Source organism: Macadamia integrifolia, unplaced genomic scaffold (genome assembly GCF_013358625.1).
Source record: "Macadamia integrifolia cultivar HAES 741 unplaced genomic scaffold, SCU_Mint_v3 scaffold1075, whole genome shotgun sequence".
NCBI lineage: Eukaryota > Viridiplantae > Streptophyta > Magnoliopsida > Proteales > Proteaceae > Macadamia > Macadamia integrifolia.
Genome location: NW_024868076.1, coordinates 1 through 23,446, shown reverse-complemented (window position 1 = coordinate 23,446; position 23,446 = coordinate 1). Strand labels below are relative to the sequence as shown.

Below are 23,446 nucleotides of genomic sequence, written 5' to 3'. Positions count from 1 at the left end.
AATATTCTCAAAATTTGATTTAAAATCAGGTTTTCACCAAATAGCAATGGAAGAAGAATCTAAAAAATGGACAACCTTTACAACAATTGAATGACATTACGAATGGAATGTAATGCCTTTTGGATTAAAGAATGCACCCTCAGTGTTTCAAAGAAGAATGGATAGTATATTTTTACCATATAGAGAATTTTGTATAGTTTATATAGATGATATACTAGTATTTTCAAAAACTGAATCAGAACATATAGCACACTTACATAAAACATTTTCAGAATTTTATAAACATGGATTAGTAGTTTCTAAGAAAAAGATGGAAATAGAAACAGAAGAAATAAAATTTTTAGGATTAGAAGTAGGATTAGAAAAAATAAAATTACAACCTCATATAGCAACAAAAATTTTAGAATTCCCTTCAGAATTAAAAACCACAAAAGAAATACAAAGCTTTATAGGATTAGTAAACCAAGCAAGAGATTTTATTCTGAATCTAGGAAAGATAATAAGACCCTTATATGCTAAAACAAACCCTAAAGGAGAAAATAAGTTTAATGCACAAGATAGAATATTAATAGAAAAAATAAAGAATATTGTACAAAATATACCACCTTTAAGATATCCATATGAAAATGAATATAAAATAGTTGAAACAGATAGATCAATAGAAGGATGGGGAGCAGTTTTAAAAGCAAGACCTACAGAATATAGCAGTAAAATTGAAGAACAAATTTGTAGATATGCATCTGGAGTACATAAAAGAAAAAACTTAAGTCCAATTGGCTGTGAGATAGAAGCAGTGATAACAGGATTACAAGCTTTTGATTTTTTCCTAGTTTTAAGAAGTTTTACATTAAGAACAGATTGTGAAGCTATAGTAAAATTTTATAAAAACCTTAATGAAAAAAAAAGTTAGTATAAGAAGATGGTTGGTATTTAGAGAATTAATCTTAGGAAAATGATATAAAATTAAAATAGAACATATTAAAGGTAATGATAACTATATAGCAGATTATTTATCTCGTGAATGTTTACCCAAGCAACTAATTTGATTTGAATGTCTTGCAGAAATCAAAAAGATAGGAATCAGATTTTGAAAACTTAAAAGAAGATTTTGATAAATTGCCAAGTTTAGCAGAAGTTTATAAGAGATATAAACAGAAGATGGTTCAAGACAAAAGTAAAAAACCTTGGTCTTCACCACCAACACCAGAAAGGAGCCCCTCTCCTGATACAACAAGAGAGTCAGCAGAAATGATGCAACAAGCCTTTGGCAATATTGAGATAAAAAGAGGATATAAAGAAGCCCCTGAACATGGGATTCAGTATGGAAGAAGTTTTTTGAAGCCGATAGATGAGCCCTTTGGGTTCAGAAGTATGTATACAATAGGCACTGAAGAATAGGTTATTTTAGATAATCTATGGGTATCATATAATAAGATCTTAAAAGATCCATATAATAAGCAAAGAAGAGAGCATTTTATGACCAGCATTAATTGCTGTAATTATCAATTTGCTAAGATAAAAGAAGCCATAAAAGAAAATTATCCCTATTATGTTCTTGTTGAAGGACATACTCCGGGGGTATATGATAGGTGGGCAAAAGTTTTAGAACAACTAAAGAATTATCCCAAGCATCCTTGGTTTAAAGGGTTCCATAAATTAGAAAAATCACTAGATTACGCTCGTCGTAATCTTGGTCCAAATTTTTATATAGCACCAACCCTTAGATTCCCAGTATCTAAGGTCAGAAATACAACAAGTTTTAAAGAAGCATTAATTAAGTGTGAACAATGTGATACAATAAACTCCATAATTGTAGAATTACAAAAGAATGAGTTGCAGCTTAAAACATAATTGCAGGTTACCAAAGAAAGCGAACAAAAATATTATCATCAGTTACCCTCTAAAGAAAAAGAAGTCCAAGAATTACAAGAAGCCCTGAAGCTTATCCAGAAGAATAAAGCTATGATGTTAGCAACACCGTCACCACCAGCATATGAGAATCTTCTTGACAGAATTCAAAAAATGGAAGAATCATTAAAGAAAAAAGAAGAGTATGAAAAAGTCTTTTCATAGATGATAAAAGCAAAAACCAAATCTACAAAAGCAAGAATGGAACAGATATTTTCACTGAATCTCTATTCAGAAGCCTCCAGCGCAACTAAAAAGGACTTGCCATAAGCATAAAGTAAAGGCGATTGAAGAATTCTTATCCTCTCATCTACAGCTTTTAAAAAGAAGAATCTTTTGGAAAAACAGAGTATCGTGGCACATACTCGTGGAATGTCCAAAAGGATTATGCCAAATAAAGATTCTCGGAATCTGTATAGATAAGTATGTTGACAGCTGTACCTGTCAAAAGTGATGTAAGTTAAATGTAATTCAGATTCAAGTTATATGAATCTGGAATGAAGTTTCATTTGAATGTAATTTTGGTCTTATAAATAGAGTCCTAGGAAGAAGTTTGGAAGGAGGAAGTTTTTGGAGTCTTTGTAAAAGAAGTTCGATATTAGAAATCAGAAAGCAATACAAGGAAGTGGTTTTGAATCTTCACATCATTCCTGTAAGTTTTTCTTTTCAAATCTTACTATTAATATGTTCATAATAAGCGTGAGTGAGTAGTACTCTAAAATTAAAGGAGTTAAGGACATATGAAAGGACAAGATAAGAGCATTATGTACATGTGAGTCCATAGTTTAAATTGTAAATTCTAGTACCACTCTTCCGAAATTATTGGAAGTGGGTTAAGATCGAAGATCTTCCTTAGGGAGTGATTAGGACACTTGAACTCTGTATTATATCAGGAGTAGTGGACTGGTATATAACTAGAGAGTAGTCTAAAGCTCTAGATCTAGATTAGTACCTACAGGCATTCAGACTAAGTAGCCTTATGTTTATACTACAACCTCTTATAGTAATATTCCAAAAGAATAGGATCTTACGCTCTGGACGTTGAGGCAAGGTGGCCGTTTGAGTCCTGGTAAGCAGAACCCCTATGTGAGGGTATGAATCATGTTGGCATGGTGTCATACATGAACTATAAGACTTGTAGTCCATGACTAAGTATTCCCCAAAGTAAAAAGACTGTTTGAGTTAACATTCCAAAAGAACTGGGCCTAAATTACTGTGCGTGTATCACCGGTTGAATCCCAGTGTGAGGTTGTGAGTTGTATAAGCATGGCGTCCTATGCAAGCTTGAATTAAAGTAAAAAAAAAAAAAAATAAAATTATTTTCATGTATCACTCTTTGTCGAAGCCTTTCACTAAAGTCCTTATACTCTTTTAATTCCTCTTAATTGCTCATATTCCTGCTGTGCCTCTCTTGGATAGATTTTTCTCTTTTACATCATCTTTTTTACATCTTCTTTTCTACCGAACCGGCAGCCTCCGGCTGAATAATATGATCATATATATATATATATATATATATATTAACAGAAAAGTATTCCTGTCGTTCTGTATCTATTGCTGCGCGTTAGCCTTACCGATTCTATATAAACATTTCTTTCACGCCTTGTTAGATGAGATTCATACAAGGAGTTTCGGTTGCATAATGGAAAAGAAGATAAAATATATAATATGAGGTAAGATAAATCATTATTCCTTCTGATTTTGATTTTACCCTTTTATTGTTTTAGTTTGGAGAAGGTTTTCCATTTCCCCCAATCAATCCCCCAGGCCCCATCCATCGGATTCCATTCTCCCTTCTTTTCTCCTTTGTCCTGTACTCCTGTGTGAATTGTGGACTTTTTACCAATCGGATAGTTTTTGATTCCCCTTCATTAAAAGGGAAAATTATGCTTTTCAAACCCTTCTAAAAGAAAAATGTCTACCCATCTCTCCAGTGAACCAACATCAACAGCAACAGGTACGGCCACCAGGAGTCCACAAACTCCCACTACAAATGCTACTGCGGCTACTACTACTACTGCTGGTACGGAGCTTCCACCGCCAATACCACCCAACAATACCAAGGGCTGGGATTCAGACGTAACCAAATCCTATCCTTCACCGGCCGTTGAATACGAGCAAGTCGTTCAGAATGCAGAGATGTTCATGCAAACACTACAGGATCTTCACAGATATTTGGGCACCAAGTTTATGTGAGTTTCTGACCTGTTTATCTACTCCAGGAATTTTTTTGGCGTTTATCTTTGTATGAAATGGGTTATGGTCGTCTCAAATTGGCAGGGTTTCTCGGATTTTATATGTTATATTTCCCCATTTTTTTTAGATCTGAATTCTTTTGTAAATGGAACCTTTTTTTTTTTCCCCTGGTGAGAGGGGAGGAGAGGCTTCTTCTAGGTGGTTAGTTGTTTATATATATTGGTGTTTATATTTATTGTATATGGTTCTGTTCTAATTTCTAAGGAAGATCTTTTATGTGTCTGTGATTTTGACTTGCAGTGAGTTTCAGAAATTGTTTTCCATTTTGCTGGGATTTTCCCATCAAAGGAATATGGGTTCTTTCATTTTTCTGTGAGTGGTATTTTACCTGATTTCGTATCAAAGAATGAAATCTTAAACGATTGATTAGAAAATACTAAAACTCAGGAGGGTATTTGTAAACCCGAAGGGAAAGTGAATTATTCTATTTCGTCGGCCGCATGCTCGGGTAGCAGGAACTGCAAATATTTTTCCTGGTGACGCTGCCTTTTTGGTTTTTTTTTTTCCTCTAAAGAGTGGGGACAATTTCCTAGATTTACTAGATTAAAACAATAATTAGGAAACAGGTAGGTTTACAAGAAAAGTAGCTGAAAAACAAAGTCAACCCTACTTGTTTTGTAATTTCTTTTATTTTCTTATCTATTAGATCTAGCCTCCAGGCAATTTTCCCTTATGGGAAGGGGGTTAGGCATGCGCCCTCTCCAGGTAAGCAAGTGGGCAGCTGACACGGGAGAGAGAGGGGGGGGGGGGAGGAGAGAGGCAGACACAAGGCTGGGCACCCTGCTGGCGTGCCCGCCTTTTCCCTATAATTAAATCTATGAATATGATACTTGTATTTTTCAGGATTACATTCCCATATTTGTCATATGGGGGGTTGATATCACATTGGTTATGAAAGGGATTTGATGTGGGTTGATATGGTCTTGGGTTGCCTCATCTTAAAAGTCGATTTATGGGGTTGACTTCTCCCAATTTCATATCATTCAGTCTGGTGGAATAGGCGGCTGGGCGTGGCATTGCTTCTTTAATGGTTTGTTTTTTGGGTGGAAGGTGGGGGGGGGGGGGAGTGTGTCTAAACTTCTTTGTCAGTTACAATGCAGGATCATTTGTTTTTATCAGATCGCTTAATAGTTCTCTGTTTTATTTTCTGGTTCATTACAATTTGAATTTCCCCCTATTTTTCAAATTCTTTTTTTTCTTATGCACAGCAGTTATTTTATCGGATGTCGGTAGTGTGCCCGTGTTTTTTGGTCCTGACTTTCTGTCAAAAAACGTGCTTCTTTTTGCAAATATCGGGGCTTTGGTTAAGATTCAAGAAGTCGAATTCTTTTAGTAGACACTTTGTTGCAGTCTCTCCTGGAATATAAGATTTATGGGTCTTTGATTTGTAGTTTTGCTTTGTTTTTTGTTTTTTAAACTTACTGCCATAGACTTTATGCCTTTCTACATTCACTGATTTTTGTGGACTGCCTTCTTGGAGAGTGGTTTTCTAGCTCTCAACCTCCTTCAATTATTGTATTAATTTTTTTATTTTTATTGAAGTTGGTACATGCTGTTTTGTTTAGCCTTTTCTTTGTGCTTTTTTTTTTTTTTTTGTAAAATATCCTTGTAGCATGATACCGCTGTTGTGTTTCTTGTGGAAACCGAATGCGAACACTTGATGGATCCTTGAGTTCTTACTTCTTAGCAACATAATGAAGTTGATTTTTTCACTTGTCTATGTACATGGGGCATTTGTTAGGTTATATATGATTCTGGATAGACGTGAAATGGTATGAAAAACCCATGATCTCTATGGGTGAAAACTAAAAATTCAAATTCAATGGGAGTAATCTGTTATTTAGATCAATGCATTTGTTATTTAACTTAGCATTTTGAAGATGTTGCCTTGCCAAATTGGCAGTGTTGTGTGTGCCATGAAATTTAATGTATGTTGGATTCACACTCATGTACTAACCATCTGATTCCTACATGAGAGCAGAGAAAGTCCTTCATTTTAGTCTTCATTTTGCACTGTGATTTGACAGGGTGCCTACCATGGGAGGAAAGGCCCTGGATCTACATTGCCTTTTCGTGGAGGTAACGTCCCGTGGTGGTCTTGAAAAGGTATGAATAATTGTATTATTTTACATGCAGTTAAGGCACTTCTGACACTTCTCATACTATAAACCCACAAGTGGTTTGCTGAGCCAGTAATCCTACTGATCCCGGTTGATATGCCGACCTTGGTCAATTTTCCATCCTTGGTCTCAAGGACCTATGGGCTATGAACCCATGATATGAAATTAAATAAGTATTCTGGATTCTCCATAGCATATGAATGATCCATATGATTTGTTGTGCGGTTATGCATTCTGGTCTTTTCTACATGGTATGAAGTGAAAGTGATTGGCGGAAGATTACACAACTATACTCAACTATGACTTGGCTAATTGGGTGGCCACACAAATCCTGTTCCAACATTCTGCTCCTTCTGGGCCATTTCCTCAATCAGTTTGCAAATAATATTGTTTTAGGCCATTCTGCTCCTCTTTATCCTTTGAACATCTTCAAATTGCACCATGTCTGCTTCTGTAGTCTGCTTTACTGTACATGTACGGAACTATCTCTGTTCTCCTGTTTTCATCTATTGTTGCTTCCCCCAGATTTATTCATAAAAGTTGGTTTCTGATTCTATCGTTTATGGTCTTAGGCTTGCCTCGCATTTATCTCAACATCTACTTACTAGCTAAAGAGGCGTACTCAATGCAGGAGGCTCCCGCCACTGTAGGGTTTGGGGGAAGGTCATGTACACAGCCTTACTTCCGCTTCATGGAGAGGCTGTTTCCTAACTCAAACTTGAGATTATTAGGTCGCAATGGAACAACCTTACCGTTGCGCAGAGGACAGGCCTTAGTGCAGCGGTAAGTTTGCTCTATTGCAACCTAGTGGTCACAGGTTCAAACAAGGAAACAGCACCTCCACAAAAAATGGGGGTTAAGGCTGCTTTCATATGCCCCTCCCCAGATTTTGCTGTAGTGTGAACCTTGGGCACTGGGTGCATTCTTTATCTACTTACTAGCTAGACAATAATTTTATGATGATCCAAATTGCAAACAACAAGCAAGACATGGATTAGCTCAGATTGCATGAATGTTCAATTTCGAAACTCTGCTATGCTGGCTTCCTGGCTGTGCAGTAAGTTGGGATTTGGTTCCTTGTTTAATCATTATTTTGTGTTGGCTGCACTTCTTTACATGCATAGTCATGCCAAAGCCGCCAAATAAGTTGACATAGGAATTTGTCTTGTGTGATTCCCAGGTACAACAAAGAATATTAAACTAGGTGATTTTGAGGTGGACTTCCATCTTCCCTATAGATTTAATCACTTAAAAACAAAATAAATATAAATTGGTGGTTTCCGGTTCTAGGAAGTGGCAGAATGAATAAAAAAAATATGCTACTTACCTAGGTAAGCAATAAATGTTAGTGGCACCCATGGAGGCTTTCTTATATCTTAGGTAAGGAAAGTCTTAAGCTTCAGTGACCAATACTTGGAACATTTTGTTGGGAGCACTTGATTCTTAGATGGATGTAATCTTACCACAATTTGATAGCTGAAACTGAAAGTACTGTCAATCAATTGTTAGTGGTTCCCAGTGATTGTAGTCTCTGTTGTGTTTTTTGACATCTGTATCTTCTTTCTCCTTCCACAAGTCCAATGATTGGATGGTAGATTTTATATTTCCATCACCCCCCAAAAAAAAAAAAAAAAGAGATATGACAATGACAATCTTAATTCTTTTTTTTTTCTTGTAGGGAAAATTTCTTGTACCACCCCTGTAACTAACCTGAATTTCATCATTTCATGTCACACCAAACTTTTTGTGAAATATCAAGTACCACCCACACTTGCATAACAAAATTCCTTCTAGTTCCACTCCATTAGTTGATTCCGGTTAAGTGATGATGTCAGCGGGTTAGAGATTTCCAAATGGCCAAACCACCCTTGAAGAAGGGTAAACTTACTAATGTAGAAGTAGGTTACGCTAGGTAATAACTTCCAATATGTAAGCTCAAACCAATTCAAATCTGACCCTCTAATTAGCCTTAACAGAAATCAGAAATAGTAGTAGAAACAGAGGAAACAAAACCCAGAAATTTAGAAGATCAACACTGTCCCAAGAGAACCAGGACTCACCCAGAAAATACCGGCAGCAGCAAGAAATAGCCCAGAAAACCAAGTTCAGCAACAGAAGACAAATCCCAGACAGAACTGGGTTCGACCAGAACAGGGGAGCACCTGTGATGGGAGTTTGACGGCTTCTGCAGGAGCTAAGACACTGACTGATGGCCCTCCTTAGATCAGCCCTTTAATTCCTCTGCTGGGCTTCTAAGTGCTGGCCAAAAACTGGGAAGCAGACTTGATCAATTCTGTCCAATACCTTAACTTCTGAGAATTGATGGCTGGTTCTGCAACGGATCCTTATTCTGCAACTTGGCTCTGTTGGACCTTCAATCGATACTTTAAAAAAAATACTCTCAGGTCTCTCTCTCACAAGCACAGATAAAGAAGGAAATAAAGAAAAGAAAATAGAACAGATGGAGGGTTGAGAAGGGTGAAAGGGAATAATGGAATGGGTATCTCACCCCTCAGGTTCTGGGAATCACACCCCTCAATGGGTTAGGCATCTCACCTCTCAAATAAAGCTATCTCAGCCATGAATGTAACTTAAATTTTCGTTAATTAAATCTCCCCCAGTTACAATCAGTTAGCCTCTTAAATAGGCACAGCAGCTCCTTCATAATATAAGGTTACAAAAATAGGAAACTAACAAGAGAAGGAAAGTAACTAGGAAACTAATCAACTAAAACATTCCTAAATTAATTACTTGTCTAACAAAGATTCTAAACACCAAAAAGGCAACACATTCTTGAAGAAATATTGGGCTGGTTACTGTTCACGTGAACAGTAACTTCCTTTATTTTTCTCCAGCTGTATCTTTATATTAAGGCAATATAGCTCCAGACTGAAATCAGTAGATATTTTCTTGAAGATTCTAACAGTTGCTGCTGAGCTGGCCAGAAGGACCCAAAAAGGAAACCAAATCTGGGCTTGGTTTGATGGGGCTAGCAGCCCCTTCCTTGTGCAAGTCTGATCTACATCACTTACCCTTTTACCCTTTTTTGAACAGGAAGAGGAGTGTTTAAGGTTCCAGAATCCGGAAGCCTGTTTTCTGTTTTTAAGCTTACGATTTTGTTCCTCATCGTGAGTAATTTTGGAGCAGCTTCATAGGGAAAAGAAGTTGATTTCACCTACTGTGGCTTCAGAGGAGCTAACTTGAGCTTGGACGGCATAGCCAAGATCACACCCAATGGCCTCCTCTTGCTGACTTGCATAAAAGATACCAAGCAACAGAAGGGCCTTGCCTTCTACACTAAACCTGATTCACTTCCTCGACCAATCATCATATGTTGCTCTCTCCTTCTCAACCACTTTTGTCTTTGCAATCCTTCGCCAGTACTCCAATTTGGGTGGCTATGAGATTGCCTTTGTCATCGCCATAGTTGTCACGGCGACAAGGCGAACCAAGGCGTTAGAGGGCTGTTTAAGCGATTAAGCGAGAAGGCGCCCGCCTTACGGCGAATTAGGCGCAAAAAAAGACGTTACTATTTTTTTTTTAATATATCTATTATATCTAGTATAACTGTATAACAATGATATACTTAATTTTAAATTGCTTGTAAAAAATCAAGCTTTTAAGTTATATCAAAATACAAGAAGCACGACTTTAAGCAACATCAAGGGAAAAAAGTACACACTTTAAGCAACATCAAGAGACAAGAATCAACATTCAACATGAAATTCATATCAATGCAAATTGCAAAGTGATATATATTTTCTAACATGAGAAAACACAACAAAAAATGAACAAATTATTCATAAAAAAAAAGCTATAAATAAAACAAAAGGCATAACAACATATAATTCCTAATGAAATATTATAAAGAATATAATATTTAACTATTTAAGTATGTAGTTAGATATACTTACTTCTATGATGCCCAAAACGAGATCCACAAAGTCCATCATAGACCATGAGTCCATGAACCATGATATTTTAATGTTTAACCCCCTGTCAATCAATATGTATAAGTTAGTGACACTAAAGCACTAAGCAACAAGAGAAACCTTGTTCCTTAATATATGAGTCATGACTCATGATAGGTGATAGGCCATGGGTTCCAATCCTACCCGGGGAGAATTAAAAACACCTAATGGAAATTGAGAAACATAAAAATAAACCAAAATGCTAAACTTTAGTAAGCTTTAAAGTATGAAATTATGAATTTTAAAACAACAAAATAAACCATCAAGCTAAACTTTGTTCTTGTTTAACCATAATCAAGCTAACAAATCAACATCTACTTCTTCTCCCTCCTGTTGTTGCTGACTCATAGAATCAGTTGGCCCATCACCAAAGTCTTCTTCAATATCTTCATCATCACGCACAACATCGTGGACCTCTTCTTCAACTTCATCATCTGACGATTCCTCAACAGTGGCCCTCCCCCTACCACGACGTGTGTAGCAAATATTGGCTGCACTTGTTGATCCTTGAGCCCTCCTAGGTAAATTACGACCCCCAACCGATGTAGATGCACCAACTGCTCTATCAACATCTCCCCATGTGAGGTCGTCTCCAGGATGGACTAAATCTCCATCTTCTTGCTCCCCTGTTATCCATTCACTACTCCAATTCATTTCATCAAGAATTAATGGATCATAATTGCTGCCCTTTTCCCTTCTTTCTTGAAACCTTGAATGAAGCCGACGATTATATTGGATATAGACTAGATCATTCAAGCGCTGATGTTCTAGTCTATTCCTCTTCTTGGTGTGAATCTGAATACATAAATACCTCTTTATTTAAGTCAAGAAATAGATGTAAGAAGTATAATTATGAACTAATATTTAAAAAATACTTACAAAATCAAATGTGCTCCAATTGCGCTCACAACCGGAAGCGGAGCAACAAAGGCCTAATATGCGTATTGCATATTATTGAAGTGTAGGGGCCGAAGATCCATGTGTTTCCCACCAAGAGACTATATATAAGGAAAAAATTAGATACACATTGTTAAATACTTATTAAAATTAAAAAAAAAAATACTTAGTACTTACTAGGATCCAATGCTCCTTCACCGGCTTTCCGTTGTTTAATAGCCAAAATCCTTGAAAAGCTACCTTCACCTTTTCTGTACATTTGAGACTCACGTATGATCTTGTCTTGCATAGCTAAGTCGGACACCATCTTTTCAATAACTGCCATGAATGCATCTTGTATTTTACATGATTCTTCAAAAGGGAGTCTCTCATCATTGATGTAGTCAAAATATTTACTAGCATTTAGGTAAAAGCCAGCAGCATATAAAGGTCGATCCATTTGGACCTCCTAACGGTCATCAATAATTGCTAGCACCTTCTTCCATGACCGTTCTTTGTTGGAAAAATTTACTTTTATCCTTTTTTTTGCTATTTCCATTGCCAAATAAACTTCAGGCAATGCAGGCCTCTCATCACCATCTACTAACCTCAAGACAACTAAAATTGGTTGGGATGCTCTTAAGCAATCTAGTATACGGTTCCAGAATGTTTGTGCAAGTATTGTCTCAAGTACTTTCTTACCTGCCTCTGTCTTCGACAACTTAGAACTATTCCAATCATCAGATACAAATAATTGCTTCAAGGCATCCTTGTTCTTGTACAAACTTTGTAGTGTCAAGAATGAGGTAGCAAATCTTGTAACTCCAGACCTCACCAGATCTATCCCATTTGTCTTTTTCCTCAAAGCATCAACAAGTTTGTAATGTCTGTAGATAAAACTTGTCATTGTTTTTGCCCTCTCTATTGTTGTTTTATAAGCTTTCAACTTGCCAATTTCATCTAACATGAGGTCCAAACAATGAGCTACACAAGGAGTCCAATAAAGCTTACTCCGTTTTTGCATCAACATTGTACCAGCTGCAACATAATTAGCTGCATTGTCTGTAACTACTTGTACCACATTATCCTCCCCAATTTCTTCAATTTTACTATCAAGCAGCTGAAATAACATGTCTGCATATTGAGACTCACTAGATACATCTACAGAGCCCATAAAATAAGTCCCCAATGGACAATTGACAAGGAAATTAATCAAGTGTCTACCTCTCTTGTCAGTCCACCCATCAGACATAAGAGTGCACCCGTGCTTTTTCCAATAATCTTCATATTTCTTATTGATACAGTCAATCTGAGCTTTTTCATCCTGTAGTAAGGGCACTCTCAACTCATGGTAAAAAGGGGGCTTATATCCTGACCCAAACTGCTCAATGGCATCAACCATCTCCTCAAAGCTCCTTAACTTGACTGTATTGAATGGGATGCCAGCTTCATAAAACCATTTTGCAACAGCATTAGTTTTCTTTTTGTTTACATTTGATCTTATGATGCTTTGTATTGTTGTTTAGGTAGAACTTTTAGACCTCCTCTCACCAACTATTTCTTCAGGAGTCCGTCGAAGATAAGAATCTATCGGACCCTTTACTGCCACTTGTGTAATAACATTAGCTTTATTCATTTTGGAAGATGTTCCAGAGCTTGGCACAAGGTTCTTTATTGAGGAGTCTATAGTTGGGGGCCTTGGTGCACCAGACTGGAGTTGCCCTCCACTTTCTATCTCTTCAGGCAAATCCTCTCCCTGCTAATGATCAACAGAATAATCCTCATAAAATACATCAGGCTTCCTCTTCTGATTTCGCATGATAGCTTCATGCATCTCTCTAGCGATTGCTGCAGTTGTTTTTGGGCACTTTGATATATCTCCATACCCACCAATTAAATGTTGCTTAAGCCTTTTGATTATTCCTTTGGCATCTTTTCCACAAAGTGTACATCGCACTAAGTTCTTATCATTAAGATTGGCCAATATCCATACTTCCGCCCGGGGTCTTTTGATTTGGCCTTCCTAGTTGGGTCTTTGCTTATATCATATGTTGATGCTCCAGTGCTAGCAGATGGCCCGCCACTACCACTAGTAGCCATATCTATTTGAATAAACTACAGTACTACACAAACATAAGGAACAACAAAAGAAACTAAGTAACAAAAAATAAGAAATAAAAATGAGAGAAGGCATTGCACTAATGCACAATAGTCAATAGTAGTAAAAAAAAAATCATAAGAGAAGAAGCATTGCACTGCCACTAATGCACTCGACAATCTAAAAAAGAATAACTAATGCACTCTACAATCTAAAAAATAATAACTAATGCACTACAGTCTATCTATAGTAGTAGGGAAATGCACTAGCAGGAGAAGAAGGAATCATGCAGTAGTAAAAAAAATTCATAAGAGAAAAAGAATAGCACTAATGCACAACACTAATGCTTGAGGCTGTTCAACTTTCACTTTCGATGAAGGTTAGAGAAGTGGTCTGGATTTTCAGCAAATAAATGAATATAAAATTCTATATAGGCATGAGAAAGATCAATGAGACTATCAATCCAAGCAATATCTTCTTTTAATTTTCTAATTGCTAACATAATACATGAAAAGCAAATTAAAAGAAGTAAAGGAAACTTACATAAGAGACCTTGATTTTACAGAAGAAGATGGAAGAAAACAACACTTGATTACAGAACTTCAATACTCACAAACACTCACAAAACTGTTTACAGAACACTCACAATTTACAGACACTCTAGGACTCTATCTTATTTCGTGGTGTATTCTTCGGTATTATTTTTCGGTGTCTTGAGTCCTTCCGGATGTGCTAGCCTCAGAAGATGAAGATCTTCGAGAACTGGAGCGAAAGTATGAAGCTATGCTATAGAGGTTCGAGTTAGTAAGGGTCTCTGGTCAATATATCCTATTGTCAATCCCGCCTACTGTCAATACCTTTTCGCCTTTAACGCCTATCTGCGGAAACACGGCTGAGTACGACTTGGGTGTAGGTCGACACGACTTGGGTGTAGGTCTATACGACAAAGGGTGAAACACTACCAACTTAATGGTCCTTACGACTTTGGCACCTGTTCTAACTTGGCTCTGATACCATTTACTGCCAGGATCACACAGATCAGAGATTATGCGAGGAAAGCTATCAGACTGAGCAGTTGTTTCTTCTTAGCACAGAGTCTTGCTAATTCAAGGGTTTCTAACCGATGAAGGTAAGAGAAGTGGTCTGGATTTTCAGCAAATAAATGAATATAAAATTTTATATAAGCGTAAGAAAGATCAATTAGACTATCAATCCAAACAATATCTTCTTTCAAGTTTCTAATTGCTAACATAATACATGAAAAGCAAACTAAAAGAAGTAAAGGAAACTTACATAAGAGACCTTGATTTTACAGAAGAAGATGGAAGAAAACAACACTTGATTGCAGAACTTCACTAATCACAAACACTCAAAAGAACACTCACAATTTACAGACACTAGGACTTATTTCGTGGTGTATTCTTCGGTATTATTTTTCGGTGTCTTCCATAGATGAGGAGCTTCTCCTTTTATAGAAGGCGGACACCAAACTTCAACAAATTATGGTTGAGAGATGCTGATGGGCCTTGATGGAGATGGCGTCGAATAGGCATTCAATCAACCGAAAGTGAAAATTGAACAGCCTCAAGATAAAGTGTTACTTTCAAAAAGTAGGTACACCTAATAAGGTGTGGGGTAGTTGTCAAAAGCTGATAAGCTTCCGTCGAAAGATATTTTGTCGGTAGTCCAAGTGTGTGACTGAAATTAAGCCACGAAAAGAGTCTCTGGCATTCCACGTGGGAGGACCCACTGTTTTCCAGAAGAGTCTTAAGTTAGGTGAATTATTAAAGTGTCCACCCGTGACACTCACTATAATTCGCTTATAGTGCTGCGTGACGCATGCCAAGACGTCAGTCTGACTAAAGTGGCACTAGGTGTGGATGCTTGAACCTTGACCCAGTGCCGTGATTATCAGACACGCTACTTTGATACTTGCCAGGTGTCAAGCATCCACACCTAGTGCCACTTTAGTCAGACTGACGTCTTGGCATGCGTCACGCAGCACTATAAGCGAATTATAGTGAGTGTCACGGGTGGACACTTTAATAATTCACCTAACTTAAGACTCTTCTGGAAAACAGTGGGTCCTCCCACGTGGAATGCCAGAGACTCTTTTCGTGGCTTAATTTCAGTCACACACTTGGACTACCGACAAAATATCTTTCGACGGAAGCTTATCAGCTTTTGACAACTACCCCACACCTTATTAGGTGTACCTACTTTTTGAAAGTAACACTTTATCTTGAGGCTGTTCAATTTTCACTTTCGGTTGATTGAATGCCTATTCGACGCCATCTCCATCAAGGCCCATCAGCATCTCTCAACCATAATTTGTTGAAGTTTGGTGTCCGCCATCTATAAAAGGAGAAGCTCCTCATCTATGGAAGACATCGAAAAATAATACCGAAGAATACACCACGAAATAAGTCCTAGAGTGTCTGTAAATTGTGAGTGTTCTTTTGAGTGTTCTGTAAACAGTTTTGTGAGTGTTTGTGAGTAGTGAAGTTTTGTAATCAAGTGTTGTTTTCTTCCATCTTCTTTTGTAAAATCAAGGTCTCTTATGTAAGTTTCCTTTACTTCTTTTAGTTTGCTTTTCATGTATTATGTTAGCAATTAGAAAATTAAAAGAAGATATTGCTTGGATTGATAGTCTAATTGATATTTCTTATGCTTATATAATTTTTATATTCATTTATTTGCTGAAAATCCAGACCACTTCTCTAACCTTCATCGGTTAGAAACCCTTGAATTAGCAAGACTCTGTGCTAAGAAGAAACAACTGCTCAGTCTGATAGCTTCCCTCGCATAATCTCTGATCTGTGTGATCCTGGCAGTAAATGGTTTCAGAGCCAAGTTAGAACAGGTGCCAAAGTCGTAAGGACCATTAAGTTGGTAGTGTTTCACCCTTTGTCGTATAGACCTACACCCAAGTCGTGTCGACCTACACCCAAGTCGTACTCAGCCGTGTTGCCGCAGATAGGCTTTGAAGGCGAAAAGGTATTGACAGTAGGCGGGATTGACAGTAGGATATATTGACCAGAGACCCTTATTGACTCGAACCTCTATAGCATGGCTTCATACTTTAGCTCCAATTCTCGAAGATCTTCATCTTCTGAGGCTAGCACATCCGGAAGGACTCAAGACTCAGTCCATAATTCCGAAGAAGTGGTTTTTCACAACCTAGAAGTTGCTATAAATAATTATACCATACCTAGAATACTTGAATCCGAGGTATACCATAAAGGTACTTTCGCATTTCATAGTGACTATGTTATTAAGACATGCGAAAGCACACATACTCTTGCTTCTGATCAAGAGCAAATTCAACTCTTGACCAGCTCTCAGATCCAGAGGCATAGAGAGCGTGGATTTAAGTTTATCCACATCGGCCTAGTTCAGGTCGCCCTAAAACCCTTAACTCTCCCAGGGTTGAATAGTGCAGTGTTTGTTGCCATTAGAGATGCAAGAATGAATAATTTTAATGAATCTCTAATGGGTCTTGTTAAGACCAGTCTCTGTGAAGGACCTATCTATTTTCAAAGTAGACCCAACCTTCCAATGTCCCTCACAGATCTAAATATTTTAAATGGTGTTGTTATTACCTTAAGAACTCATGGATACGATATTCTCCCAGGCACGCAGAATATTGCAGTAATCTATCGTATCTATTATAAGGCAATGACAACCTGTGCCCGTAATGCTAAGGTTATAGATCCAAAAGGTCAAACCGTCTGTTTCCAGGCTAATTCTGAAAGATCTCAAGTTTTTGTGCCTAGATGTATCAAATGGTCAGAAATAAACCTTCCTGACTCTTAGACCTTAACCTCTGTGGCTCAACCTCAGTCACCCATGAGAACTTCCCCATCATGTATCACTCAGCTTCCTTCTGGTGATGTGGAAATTACTTTTGACCGTAGATCTCATGATTCTAGGAGATCAGCCTCTTCTGTAATTTCTTCTTTTTCTAACAATCCTCAGTATCAAGCACCCTCTCGTGCTTCTACTTCTAGAGTTCAGAATGAGAATTATGATGGAATCATTAATCTTCAGGGTACAAATCATACACCTTCCCAAGTTAATCAACCTATTTATGGTCCTCTACCAAGAGACCACTCCCAGGCTCAATATCAGCCTACTCTTGCTCCTATAAATAGAGAAACTGGATCCTCTTCTCCAACTCCATCTGATATGCAAGCCTTAGGAATTCTGATGATTCATATCACAGAAGAACCCAAATTCCAAATTAATAAGAAATTCCTAATCCAGGAATATAGATCCGCTAAGAATGAAGGAAAAAGAAAAATTTTTGAAGAACATTATCCTTCTAATTCTGAGCGGCAAGAGCTTCATGAGAAATGGGTTTCTCATATGGAAACTCATCAAATTAATCTTCCCTTTTTCTCGTGGTTAAAACTGTATCTTCTTAATAGATCCTCTAACTCTCACCAGGTTAGTGAGATCAAGAAGGTAACCACCACTTATGTCTCCAAGGACGGAACAAAAATTGAATCTGTTCATCCTCCATTTCAAGCCTTAAAAATAGGTGACCATAGATCAGCCGTTCCGCTTAAAACTTCTAGCTGAACTTCTGCTCCTTTGACTGAACTTCAACTTAGTCAAGTTGTTGAACAAAATAACTTTACTAACCTTTGTCTTCAGTCTATTGGAAGTCAAACTGATCGTATAGAGACGATAGTAGACTCATTAAGGAACTCTACTCTGTGTACATCTCATACTAAATCTAAGTATGTTTGGCCAACTTTTACTTCTCAACCCAGAAGTAATCAGTCTGTCTTGTTTAAACCTCCTCCTATGGTCCTACCCTGGACATTCCTAAAAAGAAAACGGAGTCTACTATTCTTGATGAAATCGTTACCCGACTCCAAAAACTCCAGGTAACTAAGGATAAACTAGAAGACAGCCAGGCCCCAACTCTTTCTCTTGTTGAACCCTTTGATTATGAAATAGAATTTGCAGAGAAAGAATTTCAGTCTAAGCTACCTCAGCAGGCAGCAGTTCCTGAGTCTCTTCCTCAGCTTAATCAAGTTATGCGAAGAGCTCGAAAAGTTATGCCTACCGCTCCTACAAATTATTATTACCCTCGACCTTCTCCTGTCGATATTCAATTTGAAGTAGAAGGAGGACCTGCCAATTTCCCGATCGAAGGTAATACTTTTTTCGAGTGGAATATTGATGGTTTGTCCGAATACCAAATCATCAATCTCCTGAAACAGATGCTTATGTATGCTATAACAGCAAAACTTAATCATTCATCTGATTCAGATGTTGCTAAAATGATGGCAACTGAATTTTTCGGCCAACTTCGTGGTTGGTGGGATTTTTATCTGTCTGAAGATGTTAAACAGCAGATTATAGGTGCTATAACCCGTGTTCTGCAACAGCTAACTGAACAATTAGCTGATGGCAACTATGCCCAGCGAACTGTTTATGTTAACAAAGAAGATGCGGTTAACACTTTGGTTTACACCATAACTCTTCACTTTGTTGGACCAGCTGAAATCATAGCTGATCGAACAAGAGAACAATTAATGAATCTTAGATGTCCTACACTATCTCATTACAGATGGTATAGAGATGTCTTTTTTGCTAAAGTCTTTTCTAGAGAGGATTGTAACAATGCCATATGGAAAGAAAAGTTTCTCTCTGGTCTACCTCCCTTATTTGCTCAAAAGGTCCGGTATAGACTTAAAGCAAAGCATAATGGCACTATTTCCTTCGAGCAATATACATACGGGGAATTAGCTGCTGAAGTATGCAATGAAGGTCTTCAACTCTGCACAGACCTTAAATTAAAGAAACAATTGTCTAAAGAGAGACAAGCTGGATTCCGAGAACTCGGAGATTTTTGTGAACAATTTGGATTTGAAAAGGTTCGTCCCTCAGGTCCAAATAAAACTCATAGGAAACTCTCTAAGTTTTCCAAGCCTAAATACCAGGCTAAACAATATAAGACTAAGCCAAAGCGCTTTTTCAAGAAACGCTTATCCAAATCTCGTCCTCAAAATACTTTTCCAAACAAATCTCCTGTTTGTTATAAATGTGGAAAGGTAGGACACTATAAGAATAACTGTCGAACTAAAGCTAGAATCAATGCTTTAGAAATTGAAGATTCTCAGAAGCAAAATCTTGAAAGAGTCTTACTATACAGCTCTTCTGACCCTGAGCCAGACTCTGAGTCCAACTCAGATCAAGATGTTGCTCAACTTGAGTTCGATAGTGATTCCTCTAAGTCTAAATCCCAGACTCCTCACTGTAGTTGTGATCCTTATCAGGCTATGCTTAAAGAAAATGGTTTGATGGTTCTTTCTTCTGAAGAATCATTCCTTCTAAAAACCATTGACCAAGTTAATGATCCTACCACTAAGGCTCAACTCTTACACGAGTATATAACCTTAGTTAAGGATAATACTAGGCCTAGCCCTGTTCCTGCTCAACCCAAGGTTCAAGATTATAGTTTTAAAACTATAATAAATCGAGTTAAAGCCACATCTCTTACTCGAGAACCTACGATTCAGGAACTCAGAAAGGACCTCAACGAAACTAAAACTGAAGTTCAAAATCTTAAGCAAAGAATCCAGATTCTTGAACTTTACAATTCACAAAACTTTGAGCCAAATGTAGAAGAAGAAGCTTCCTTTAAGGATCTACTAGCAACTCAACCTCAACCTATAGTAGCTAGTACCTCTGCATCTCCTGCTGCAGTTTCTTCTGAAGATGCTCAAGTTTTAACTATTCAAAAGGTTCAAACTCATAGATGGCATGTAATGATTGACATCGTTGTTAATCATGAGTTTAGCCTTAAAACTATCGCCTTAATTGATTCAGGCGCTGATATAAATTGTATCAACGAAGGACTTGTACCTTCTAGATACTTTGAAAAGACCACTCAGAAATTGGTTACTGCTGACGGATATAGAATGGAGATCGGATATAAACTCCCCTCTGCTTCTATCTGTTGTAATGGATACTGCCTGAAGACTCCTTTTATAATGGTAAAATGACTCGCTCAATTTGTACTTCTAGGCACTCCATTTTTATCCCAGCTATATCCTCTACAAATTGATACTGTTGGTCTTCACTTGGTGATTCAAAATCACCTTATTACTTTTCATTCCATCGAGCCTCCTAAGGTTCACTCGGTGAATGAAATCAGGGCTCAAGTACAGTCCAAAGAAAAGTTTATATGCTCTTTATCATCTGAAATCCTACAAAAGAGCATACAACAAAAAATTAATGACCCTAGTTTTCAAGTTAGAGTTAAAACCTTTTAAGCTCAACTTGAAAAGGAAGTCTGTTATGATATTCCTACGGCATTCTGGTCTAGGAAAACTCGTATTGTTACTCTTCCATATGAAGATAATTTTTCTGAAAACCAGATCCCTACCAAAGCTCGGGCAGCTCAAATGCCTGATCTTTTACGGGAAACTTGTCAAAAGGAAATCTTAGAACTCCTTGCCAAAGGTCTTATTCGACCAAGTAAGTCTCTCTGGAGTTGCATTGCATTCTATGTAAACAATAATGCTGAAATTGAAAGAGGTGCACCCAGATTGGTAATCAATTACAAACACTTAAATAAGGTTCTTAAATGGATCCGGTATCCCATCCCTAATGAGAGGGATCTTCTTAACAGACTATACGCCTTTAGCGTATTTTCTAAGTTCGATATGAAGTCCGGATACTGGCAGATTCAGATAGCAGAAAACGATCGGTATAAGACAGCTTTCGTTGTCCCATTCGGCCAGTAACAATGGAATGTTATGCCTTTCGGTCTTAAGAATGCTCCTTCTGAATTTCAAAATATAATGAATCAAATCTTTAATCAATATTCACAGTTTATAATTGTGTATATTGATGATGTCCTTATTTATTCTCAGGACATTTCTCAACATTGGAAACATTTAAATCTGTTCTTCTCTGTTATTCGTCAAGCAGGACTCGTTGTTTCTGCAAAGAAAATAAAATTGTTTCAAACTAATGTTCGCTTCTTGGGACATTATATCTCTTTCGGATCTATCATTCCCATAGAACGAGCCATTCAGTTTGCAGATAAATTTCCTGATAAGATAACAGATAAGACCCAACTCCAAAGGTTTCTTAGTAGCCTAAATTACATTGCTGAGTTTTATAAAGACTTAGCAAAGGATGCCAAACCTTTGTTTAATCGGCTTAAAAATCAGCCTGAACCATTGCCATCTGTACATACTGACTCTGTCAAAAAAATCAAGCTTAAAGCTAAAACCCTTCCGTGCTTAAGCTTAGCACGACCTGATTGTTTTAAGATTGTTGAGACTGATGCCTCCGAATTTGGCTACGGTGGTATTTTGAAGCAAAAGTGTCCTAATCTTCCCAATGAAGTGTTAGTACGTTTTACTTCTGGTACTTGGAACCCCACTCAACAAAAATATTCAACAATAAAAAAGGAGATTCTTTCACTTGTCCTGTGTATAACTAAATTTGAAAGTGATCTTCTTAACCGACATTTTTTAGTACGAGTCGACTGTAAGGCGGCTAAGGATGTTCTTGAAAAGGATGTCAAAAATCTTGCCTCAAAACAAATCTTTGCACGATGGCAGTCACTCCTCTCTATTTTTTATTTTGATATTGAATTTATTAAAGACAGTACTAACAGTTTACCTGATTTCTTAACTCGAGAATTTTTGCAGGGCTCCTAAACAGAAGGTTGTAGTCCCTGTTACCACCAATAAAGAAGTTGCCTCATCCTCCTCCAGGAAACTCCAAGAACACCCTTCTCCTATTTCCTCTTAGTCTCCCTTACCTGCCTCAATCCTAAGGCCAACCAATAATTCCCCTTTCATAGCAACAAATTTTATCCCAGTTATTCCTGTTGAAACCATCCATCTTCGTCACACTCCTTCTGAAATTGCCACCATCTACCTCCGTGACCACCTTCATCCCTCTACTGGTGTTAAAACTCGTTTTTTCTATGAAAGAATTCTTGAAGAAACTCAAAGTGCTCAAATTCAGCACAATTATAGATCCGCGCATGTTCGGGCTTATTCGAAGCTCAATATAATTAACATCATTCGAGATCGTGAATGGGGATCTTCTCCCTCGTTCAAAAGTGATTTCAATGATGTCACCGGCCTTAAACTCAGGTCATATGATTATGCTGACTATGTTAAAGCTTGGGACATGATATTCTTATATCAGAACGATCATGAGACCCATTCCTGGTTTGTAAAGTTTCGACTTCAACACACCTTATTAGGTGTGTCAAACTGGTTTCTTCAATGGTTCTTCACTTGGGGACCACCAACAGAATTTCTTCCTCCTACTCTTCGGCAGTCTGTTACCAAGTTTCAAGAATTCAATCCGACATTGGATTCTCGGGCTCTCTTCGTTCAGTTTTTTATCCTCTACGAAGTTCCCTGGATCTTCCAATGGTGGTATCAAATGACTACTGATGAATTTGAAGAATGGAGTTATGTTCCTCATTTGGAGAGACATCTTTCCGTTAAATGGTGGGATAAATTTGACATTTCACCATTAACGGGTTCCCGCTTTATTCCCAAACGTGGTATTGGTGCCGATCTACCTCTCGCCCCATCTGCTTCACCACCGGTTCAAACGTCCTTTTTCAACATATTTCAAGCTGCTAGGTGTCGCCTCCCCTATTTATCTGATGAGCAGATTCAAGAATGCATCCTTACTGTTGTCGGCTTTAATCCTCAAGCCGCCACCTCTGCAACATCGACATCCTCGTCCTCCAGTCTTCCTCCTTCCGATGCTGACAGTCCATGCGTTTCTTGGCCTGACCAACCCTGTGCTCAACGGCCCGATTCCTCATCGCCATAAATTTAAAAAAAAAAAAAAAAAAACCTCGGGAGGGATATCAAGAGGTCTCTCTGCGTCTCTCTGCACCTTGACCCAGTGCCGTGATTATCAGACATGCTACTCTAATACTTGCCAGGTGTCAATCAGGGCTCAAGAACACTAATGCACAACAGTAGTAATCATGCAATCATAAATTCATAATACAGATTACAGTCTACGTCTACTTGCAAGGGAAAAAAAAAGGGAAGCACTAGCAGCGGTGCTGCCAGGACAGGACCCGGCAACCTCCATAAGAAGCAGGAAGAAGAGACAGGAAGAAGCAGAGGAAGAAGAGAGAAAAAAAAAGGACGCAGACGAAGAAGAAGCAAAGAAAAAATAAAAGGACGCAGACGAAGAAGAAG

The 23,446-nt window shown here is 37.7% G+C and overlaps 1 long non-coding RNA gene across 1 annotated transcript; it reads left to right on the top strand.

Annotated features, from left to right (window-relative positions):
- The first annotated feature begins 3,425 nt into the window (after positions 1–3,425).
- On the top strand, positions 3,426–9,828 carry LOC122062579. The gene is made up of 3 exons (XR_006135032.1): positions 3,426–3,581; positions 3,843–4,100; positions 6,192–9,828. It is a non-coding gene; the product is annotated as an uncharacterized LOC122062579 (long non-coding RNA).
- The last annotated feature ends 13,618 nt before the right edge of the window (positions 9,829–23,446 follow it).